Source organism: Perca fluviatilis, chromosome 3, assembly GCF_010015445.1.
Source record: "Perca fluviatilis chromosome 3, GENO_Pfluv_1.0, whole genome shotgun sequence".
Classification (NCBI taxonomy): Eukaryota; Metazoa; Chordata; class Actinopteri; order Perciformes; family Percidae; genus Perca; species Perca fluviatilis.
This window is the reverse complement of record NC_053114.1, coordinates 10,394,463-10,403,225: the sequence shown is the minus strand read 5'-3', so window position 1 is coordinate 10,403,225 and position 8,763 is coordinate 10,394,463. Positions and strand designations below refer to the sequence as shown.

Here is an 8,763-nt window from a genome sequence, read left to right as displayed (position 1 = left end):
CTGTCGATATCTTCTGTAACAGACGCGATGGTGGAATCTACACATCTCAACAAATCCAACCCAAGCGTTCTTTGGTGACGTGGTTGACTGTTCGGGCAATAATTGCTTCTCAACGGAGCGACTCCAGACCGAACTTCCCGACCTCGAATTTTGTGGGCGGGGCTAAGTTCGGCTGGCATCCAGGCTATTATAATACACCAACTAAATTCTATTTTTAAGTAAATCAACAATAACCTTTACATTTTGTTCAACATTAACTGTAACATAAAGTAACGTTACTTAAGTTACACCAAACGTCCATTGTGGTTTTGAAGTTTATTTTTGCTGTATTTATTATCAAAATTACACCATGTAAAATTCAGTTTGGGAGTGGGACAGCAAGTTACCAGCTCTATCGATAAAGTCGGCATGAAACGTGGTAACGTTAATATAATAACGTTAGGTTAGAAGTTAGCAGTTCAAAAGCGACTCATAACACAGCCATTAATGTGAACGTTAGCTAACGTCTGATAACATGAAGTTGCTGCAGTTGCTCTGCGGTTATTGGAAACCCCGTAACAAGTGGTGCACCTAACAGTTGAGTTGTTACTTTATTTCATAAGATAAGGTTAACGTCAACGTTACATATATCGGTAATTGACAGTAACGTTGCATTTGCTTCTATGAGCCATATGCCCGTTGTATGCTAGCAGTGTGTTATTTTAACAGTCTGCTGGAGCAGTCACTGTCACTAGAAGATATTCATGGTCCTTATAAGAAAGTGTTTGTGTACTGCGCGAGTGTGTGTGTGTGTGTGTGTGTACAGTTAGCAGTGTTCTGATATAGCATATTGGGCAGCTGGGTAAGGTGTTGATGAATGTATGTACTAAAGTTAAAAATTAGGCTTCTTGAGTAAATGCTTGTCTCTAAGTTCTGTTGAAACTGTTTTTTCAAGACCTTGAATATGACTGCAATAAAATGTATCTCTTGTTGCCTCTACTCAACCTACCACTAACATGGAAGAACCCAGTCAGCCCCTTCAGAAGAAAGCCCCACAGATTCTTACAGAGTATGAGACTACAGGTATCCTGGCAGTGCCATCGAGGAAGCTCCTTGTGAAGACGTGCATAGGAGATTTGGTGGAGAGGTGTGGTTTGTAAGTATCTATTTTTATTTTAACTGTATTTTAATATTATTTGTTTCTTGCTGTTTTTACCTTATATCTGGTCATTTGTTTGTGTTTTATTGTCTTTGCTCTTGTAAAGGCACTTTGTAACATTGTTTTGAAACGCGCTCTAAAAATTAGATTTTTATTATTGCACCATACCACACTTTGGCAAGAATATCTAACTTTAAAAATATTTTGCACTGAAACAAAAACACCAGTATCAGCATGACTAGGGTTGGGCATCGTTTGGATTTTAACGATTCTGATTCCAATTCTGATTCTTCCTTTCGATTCCGGTTCTCTGGAGTTGAAACGGGTCACATGCCTATTTTCACAAATAAGAGCAAAGTTTTATTTTGATTCAACGGTGGTTTGCAGTTTTACAGCTTTTTCAACATAAAATAAATAGTCCATGAGCCAGGGGGGTTGATCGGTATCATTGGGGGGACAAAGGCTCATAGTGATTTTTGGCAAGGTATACACCCCTAGTGCTAGAAAAATCACGATAGCAGTGCAGGGGTGGTAGCGAATCACTTTTTTTCAGCTCATGAAGTTACTAACCCCCTAAGATAAATTCCGTTTTTGAAATCTGGTGTATATCTGGTTTAGGCTCATGGTAGGGATATTGTCAATATTCTATAATATGGTGCTTGGTATCGTTGGAAAGGGGAGCTTTTAGGCTTTCATTTAAGCTCAGTTCTGAATCTGTCTGTCAATCACAGAGGTCACATGACTTCTTTAAACCAGAAATAACACACATTTTCTCCCAATTTCCATCTAAACTGTGTGCTTTCTTTTATCCCTGGGGCATGACAGAACACCAGGGACACAAAACTCAACAACTTCAATACTCAAGGCACTCTGATGATTCAGAAAATGTACAATATACCCATACTATTTATATGTGAGAGCCTTAAATTAGACTTATGCAGCCGGCACAAGTCTTCAAAATAGAATGGAGCCAATAGAATGGACAAATAGAATACCCTATTAGTCCAGGGCCAAATGGCCTCTTTATTCATGTACAGTTGTAATAAAAAGTAATTGTTTCAATAGTGTTGTCAACATAACACTTGTAAGTGGTTTAACAAAATGCTTCTATCATGTATTTTGATATTCAGCCACTTAAGTTAGAATGTCAGAAAGTAGCTCATGCACGTAATGATGGATTTTGACAGTTTGACAAGGTTTTGTCAGTTTTGTGAAAAGATCGTTGGTTCCGTTGACTGGTTATAACAACACTACCAACTATGCCATCTTCAATCAACTTCCAATGAGTTCCAGGGGTATTAAATGTAAGTACAAAATACTTTTTCTCTTGTGCTTGTGAATTGATGGGGAATAGACAGAGGGACATTATAGCTATAGTAAGGGTGGGCGATATATATCGTCTACGATAATATTGTCGTTGTGTTAACGATGTGCAAATGGACATTATCAAGTATTTAAATTACTTAGAAAATAACACTTCAAAACACGCATTGGAACACTACACTACTCTGACCTAATCAATATAGGACTAAGATACAACACAGCCGTTACAGGAGCCTTCCAGGCGGCTCATAACGTCCCGGAGGACCTAGCCAGAACGGACGCTCCGTGGATTGTTGTCGGCATCTAGCACGCTGAGCTAGCTACCGGTAGCCTGGTTGACACCAGACCCTTCTCAGTTGTAACTGAGAGTGGGTCTGGGAAAGGTTCACTGACAGTTCATTTCCAAAGGTACGCCGCTCAAATGCCTCTGGGCGCCATTGGATAGTCCTTCAACCAATCAGACCAACGATCCGGGTGACTCTTTTCACATCCAATATCCAACAAAAAAAAAATGTTATTTGGGTTTTAGGTGTCGTCCCTCAACGCCCTACTTTCTCCTTGCAGCAGGTGTTGCATATTGCAAAGTTATCTTCTGCACACACGCTGAAGAATTTGAACAGAACAGCTGACATGTTGCAGGTTAATTCACAAGGTTCCCTAATGTGCAAGAATAGCGCGGACACGCGCCACACACAGCGGAGAAGTTGAGAAGAAGGAGAAGGAAAAAGAGACCGTGTCTCTGTCCGTGTGTGCGTGCGTCCTTGAGAACTGTAACTCGTATAACTTAAGTTGTCAGTTAATTGTAGTATTGACCTGCATGAAATCGGCATAGGTCAGACTGACCTGCCGCTCGCTGGTCATGACCGAGCACGTGAAGCACGGCTTCGGTAGCAGTCATGTTGAATGTAAACAAAAAGCTGCTCGCCGTCGCTACGCTATCGTCGTCGCGTAAAGCCCGCCTCAATGGTTGGGATTGGTGTAAAGCCCGCCTCAATGGTTGGGATTGGTTCCTCAATTTTGAGGACATTGGAAATGGGTTTGAATGGGTTCTTCGCCAGACTGACTTGCAGAGCAAATCTAAAATTTGCCGGAAGTTCGTCAGGGTTTACCCATGCTAAGCTACCGGCAGGATCGAGACAAGAACTCCGGTAAGACCAGAGGAGGAAGACTGCATTTTTTGTGCAGAATGAATCGAGTACTGATCGCAGGGTCGTTGCCCAGCACTGCTCACCTGACCTGGAAGCCCTCTTGGTAATATACAGGCCATTTTATTTACCACAAAAACAGCACACCGCCGTCTACACAGCCCCTGATGCAAACATTAGCACAAATTTGGCTCACTGCTAACCATAGTGAACAAACTGCAGTGCGATCACCTGGAGGGGATACATATTGTAGCAGGGGACTTTAACAAGGTGACCTTAAAGTCTGTACTCCCCAGCTTTTTCCAGCATGTAGAGTGTGCTACTAGAGGGAAGAACACACTAGACCATGTATACTCTAACATCAAGACAGCATACAGAACTGCTCCTCTCCCTCACCTGGGCCAGTCAGATCACATCAACTACTCCTGATCCCAGCATACATCAGTCAGATCACATCCAACTACTCCTGATCCAAGCATACATCAGATCGCATCCAACTACTCCTGATCCCAGCATACACCAGATCACATCCAACTACTCCTGATCCAAGCATACATCAGTCAGATCACATCCAACTACTCCTGATCCCAGCATACATCAGTCAGATCACATCCAACTACTCCTGATCCCAGCATGCATCAGATCACACCAACTACTCCTGATCCCAGCATGCATCAGTCAGATCCCATCCAACTACTCCTGATCCCAGCATGCATCAGATCACACCCAACTACTCCTGATCCCAGCATACATCAGATCAGATCCCATCCAACTACTCCTGATCCCAGCATGCATCAGATCACACCCAACTACTCCTGATCCCAGCATACATCAGTCAGATCACATCCAACTACTCCTGATCCCAGCATACATCAGTCAGATCACATCCAACTACTCCTGATCCCAGCATGCATCAGATCACACCCAACTACTCCTGATCCCAGCATACATCAGATCCCATCCAACTACTCCTGGTCCCAGCATACATCAGTCAGATCACATCCAACTACTCCTGATCTACAGAACAGAGCCTTTTGTTATTTTTATGATTTCATCGTGCTTGTATGCTGCACAATTTACATTACAGCAGAGGTGTACAACTGAATGTTTACTCAGAATTCAATGGTACTACACTAGTTCAATTAGTATTAGTATAGTATTAGTATTTTATGTCTTTGAATTTCTTTTACTTAAATACTTACATTTTAAAGAAAATAAATAAGATAATGAGCTCAATGTTGAATGAAAACCGTTCTTATATATATTGCACACAACCATGTCCTTGTTGGAAGCAGTCCTGGAGCTGGGATAGGGCAGTGTCAGCTCAGGTTTTGATAGTCCTACTTGGCTGTATATTCCTTCTGACCGGGATGTATGCTGGGACCAGGAGTAGTTGGATGTGATCTGACTGATGTATGCTGGGACCAGGAGTAGTTGGATGTGATCTGACTGATGAATGCTGGGATCAGGAGTAGTTGGATGTGATCTGCATGCATGCTGGGATCAGGAGCTCTGATTTGATATGCTGGGACCAGGAGTAGTTGTATGATCTGATGCATGCTGGGATCAGGAGATGGATGTGATCTATTGCATGCTGGGATCAGGAGTAGTTGATTTGATCCGATGCATGCTGGGATCAGAAAGTATGGATGATGATCTGACAATACTGGGACCAGGAGTAGTTGGATGTGATCTGATTGATGCATGCTGGGACCAGGATAGTTGGATGTCATCTGACGCATGCATGCTGGGATCAGGAGTAGTTGGATGTGATCTGATGCATGCTGGGATCAGGAGTAGTTGGATGTGATCTATTGCATGCTGGGCTCATGAGTAGTTGGATGTGATCTGATGTATGCTGGGACCAGGAGTAGTTGGATGTGATCTATTGCATGCTGGGATCAGGAGTAGTTGGATGTGATCTGATGTATGCTGGGATCAGGAGTAGTTGGATATGATCTGACTGGCCCAGGTAAGGGAGAGGTAAAGCTGGTGAGTACGGACTTTAAGGTCACTTTGTTAAAGTCCCCTGCTACAATATGTATCCCCTCCAGGTGATCGCGCTGCAGTTTGTTCACTATGGTTAGCAGTGAGCCACATTTGTGCGTTGTACGTTTGCATCGGGGGCTGTGTAGACGGCGGCGTGCTGTTTTCGTGGTAAATAAAATGGCCTGTATATTACCAACAGGGCTTCCAGGTCAGGTGAGCAGTGCTGGGCAACGACCCTGCGGTCAGTACTCCATTCATTCTGCAAAAAAATGCAGTCTTCCTCCTCTGGTCTTGCCGGAGTTCTTGTCTCGATCCTGCCGGTAGCTAGCTCAGCGTGCTAGATGCCGACAACAATCCACGGAGCGTCCGTTCTGGCTGGTAGCTCTCTCGGACGCGTTATGAGCCGCCTGGAAGGCTCCTGTAACGGCTGTGTTGTATCGTAGTCCTATATTGGTTAGGTCAGTGTGGCTGTACTTGTATAAATATACACCGACAGGAGAGCTAGCAGCCGCTGCACATTCGTGTGCCGCCATCTTTGTTGACATTAGTGAATGTGTAGCGTTCCAATGCGTGTTTTGAAGTGTTATTTTCTAAGTAATTTAAATACTCGATAATGTCAATTTGCAAATCGTTAACACAACAACGACAATATTATCGTAGACGATATATATCGCCCACCCTTACTATAGCTATAATGTCCCTCTGTCTATTCCCCATCAATTCACAAGCACAAGAGAAAAAGTATTTTGTACTTACATTTAATACCCCTGGAACTCATTGGAAGTTGATTGAAGATGGCATAGTTGGTAGTGTTGTTATAACCAGTCAACTGAACCAACGATCTTTTCACAAAACTGACAAAACCTTGTCAAACTGTCAAGATCCATCAACATTACGTGCATGATACTTTCTGACATTCTAACTTAAAGTGGCTGAATATCAAAATACATGATAGTAGAATTTTGTTAAACCACTTACAAGTGTTATGTTGACAACACTATTGAAACAATTACTTTTTATTACAACTGTACATGAATAAAGAGGCTTTGGCGGCTTCTTTGTTGAACTAATAAAGTATTTTATATTACTAAATTCTATTGGCTTCTAAATTCTATTTTGAAGACTTGTGGCCGGCTGCATAAGTCTAATTTAAGGCTTCTCACATATAAATAGTATGGTTATATTGTACATTTTCTGAATCATCAGAGTGCCTTGAGTATTGAAGTTGTTGAGTTTTGTGTCCCTGGTGTTCTGTCATGCCCCAGGGATAAAAGAAAGCACACGGTTTAGGCGGAAATTGGGAGAAAATGTGTGTTATTTCTGGTTTAAAGAAGTCATGTGACCTCTGTGATTGACAGACAGATTCAGTACTGAGCTTAAATGAAAGCCTAAAAGCTCCCCTTTCCAACGATACCAAGCACCATATTATAGAATATTGACAATATCCCTACCACGAGCCTAAAGCAGATATACACCAGATTTCAAAAACGGAATTTATCTTAGGGGGTTAGTAACTTCATGAGCTGAAAAAAAGTGATTCGCTACCACCCCTGCACTGCTATCGTGATTTTTCTAGCACTAGGGGTGTATACCTTGCCAAAAATCACTATGAGCCTTTGTCCCCCCAGATGATGCCGATGGCCCAAATTTGGGGCCCTGGCTCATGGACTAAAAGCCACACTAGAGCGCCGCTTACTGTGCTCCATGGCTGCAACACAACAAGCACCTGGCTGCTACGGAAACCCAAACTTGCACTTGTTAAATTGGGAAGTGATGATCGGATTTGAAACCAAATCCTCCAAACGATTCCAAAACGATTCCAATACAGAAATGATTCCGATGGAATCGTAATTTTTGAAACGATTCCGATTAGGAATCGGTTCTCGATGCCCAACCCTAAGCATGACCAGTGTCACTGAATGAGGAAGTGACAATGTTTTTGTCCTTTTTTCCAGTTACCCTCTTAGTGCAGAGAAGCATCATCACCACCTTCCCATCCCTGAGTGTCAGAGCAGAAGGACAAGGGGAAGGATTTGTAAAGTTTCTTTTAGAATTGATTTTTTTAAATATTAATTTTACAATAAGGCTCCAGAATACATTATTGAACTTACAGTGCTTCAAGAGGTCATCAGGGCAGTGCAGTATCCTTTGTGAGTGTTTAGTAGGTGAAGATAATTGCATATGTATATTTTATGGTAACTTTAATCTCATGATTATTTTTTAAGGTTGGTCTTACTGCTATACAACATATAGCTTCCATAGCCTAAAACCACAGCCTTTGTTCTGTTTCAATTAAAATGTTCTAGCAAATGTCTAATCTGTTTGCTTGCGACCCACATACCACTAAGGAGAACTGAAAAATTGTTGTTCACTGATATCTCCTTTCATTCTCAGGAGCATTACTATGATCCAGTCTCTCACTGTGGATTCCTAGAGACTAAACTGCACAACCTTAGACGCAATCTCGAGCAAAAGCAGAGGCATTATAGGAAGCGAAAAGTGACCAATGACTGCACTGGACCCGAGAAGCCTGATACAACAGAGGATGGGCATGCCAGCAGCACAAATGAGTGAGCCACCTTGATTCAACGGTTGCGGCCCTCAGCTGAGAACCTTTCAGCGATCAAGTCAGGCATGGAGAAAACGTACACATGTCGCAGATCCTGGATTACTAAGGACTCCCCCACTTTAAACGTACAATATGTAACTTTCTGCCACTAGGGGTCTCTCAACCAAAACAATGGACGGTAAAACTGGACTTTTGATGACGTTGGGAAGTTGCGTGGAATTATGGGAGTTTTAAGTGTTAAACACCTTCGCTGCCAGTTAGAATGCATCAGTTCACGGACGAGTTTACCCGTTCAAGTTTATTCACGTTACGTTTATTCATTCTAATAAAATAGCTGCAGTTTCCCCAACATAATTACGTTTTTCTTGATTAGATTTTTATTTGTAGCTGACCAGTTAGCTCGTGAGCCAGCAAGCTAACAGTAGCCAGCAGCTAAAACACAAAATATTTCACATATCAGTGTCACCTTTTGGATCGTTTCAACACCGGGGCGGACGGGGTTTGTTGTAACGCTAGCTAGCTACTAAACGAGGCTGAGAGACAGGTGTGGGTGGGGATTGTCGGGGGAATCTCCGCGACAGCGAGCCAGGACGTTCGAT

At 42.5% G+C, this 8,763-nt stretch overlaps 1 long non-coding RNA gene across 1 annotated transcript; it reads left to right on the top strand.

The window, feature by feature from the left end:
- Nucleotides 1-991: 991 nt before the first annotated feature.
- LOC120556222 lies at nucleotides 992-8,307 on the top strand. The gene is made up of 3 exons (XR_005638828.1): nucleotides 992-1,135; nucleotides 7,551-7,630; nucleotides 7,990-8,307. It is a non-coding gene; the product is annotated as an uncharacterized LOC120556222 (long non-coding RNA).
- Nucleotides 8,308-8,763: the final 456 nt, after the last annotated feature.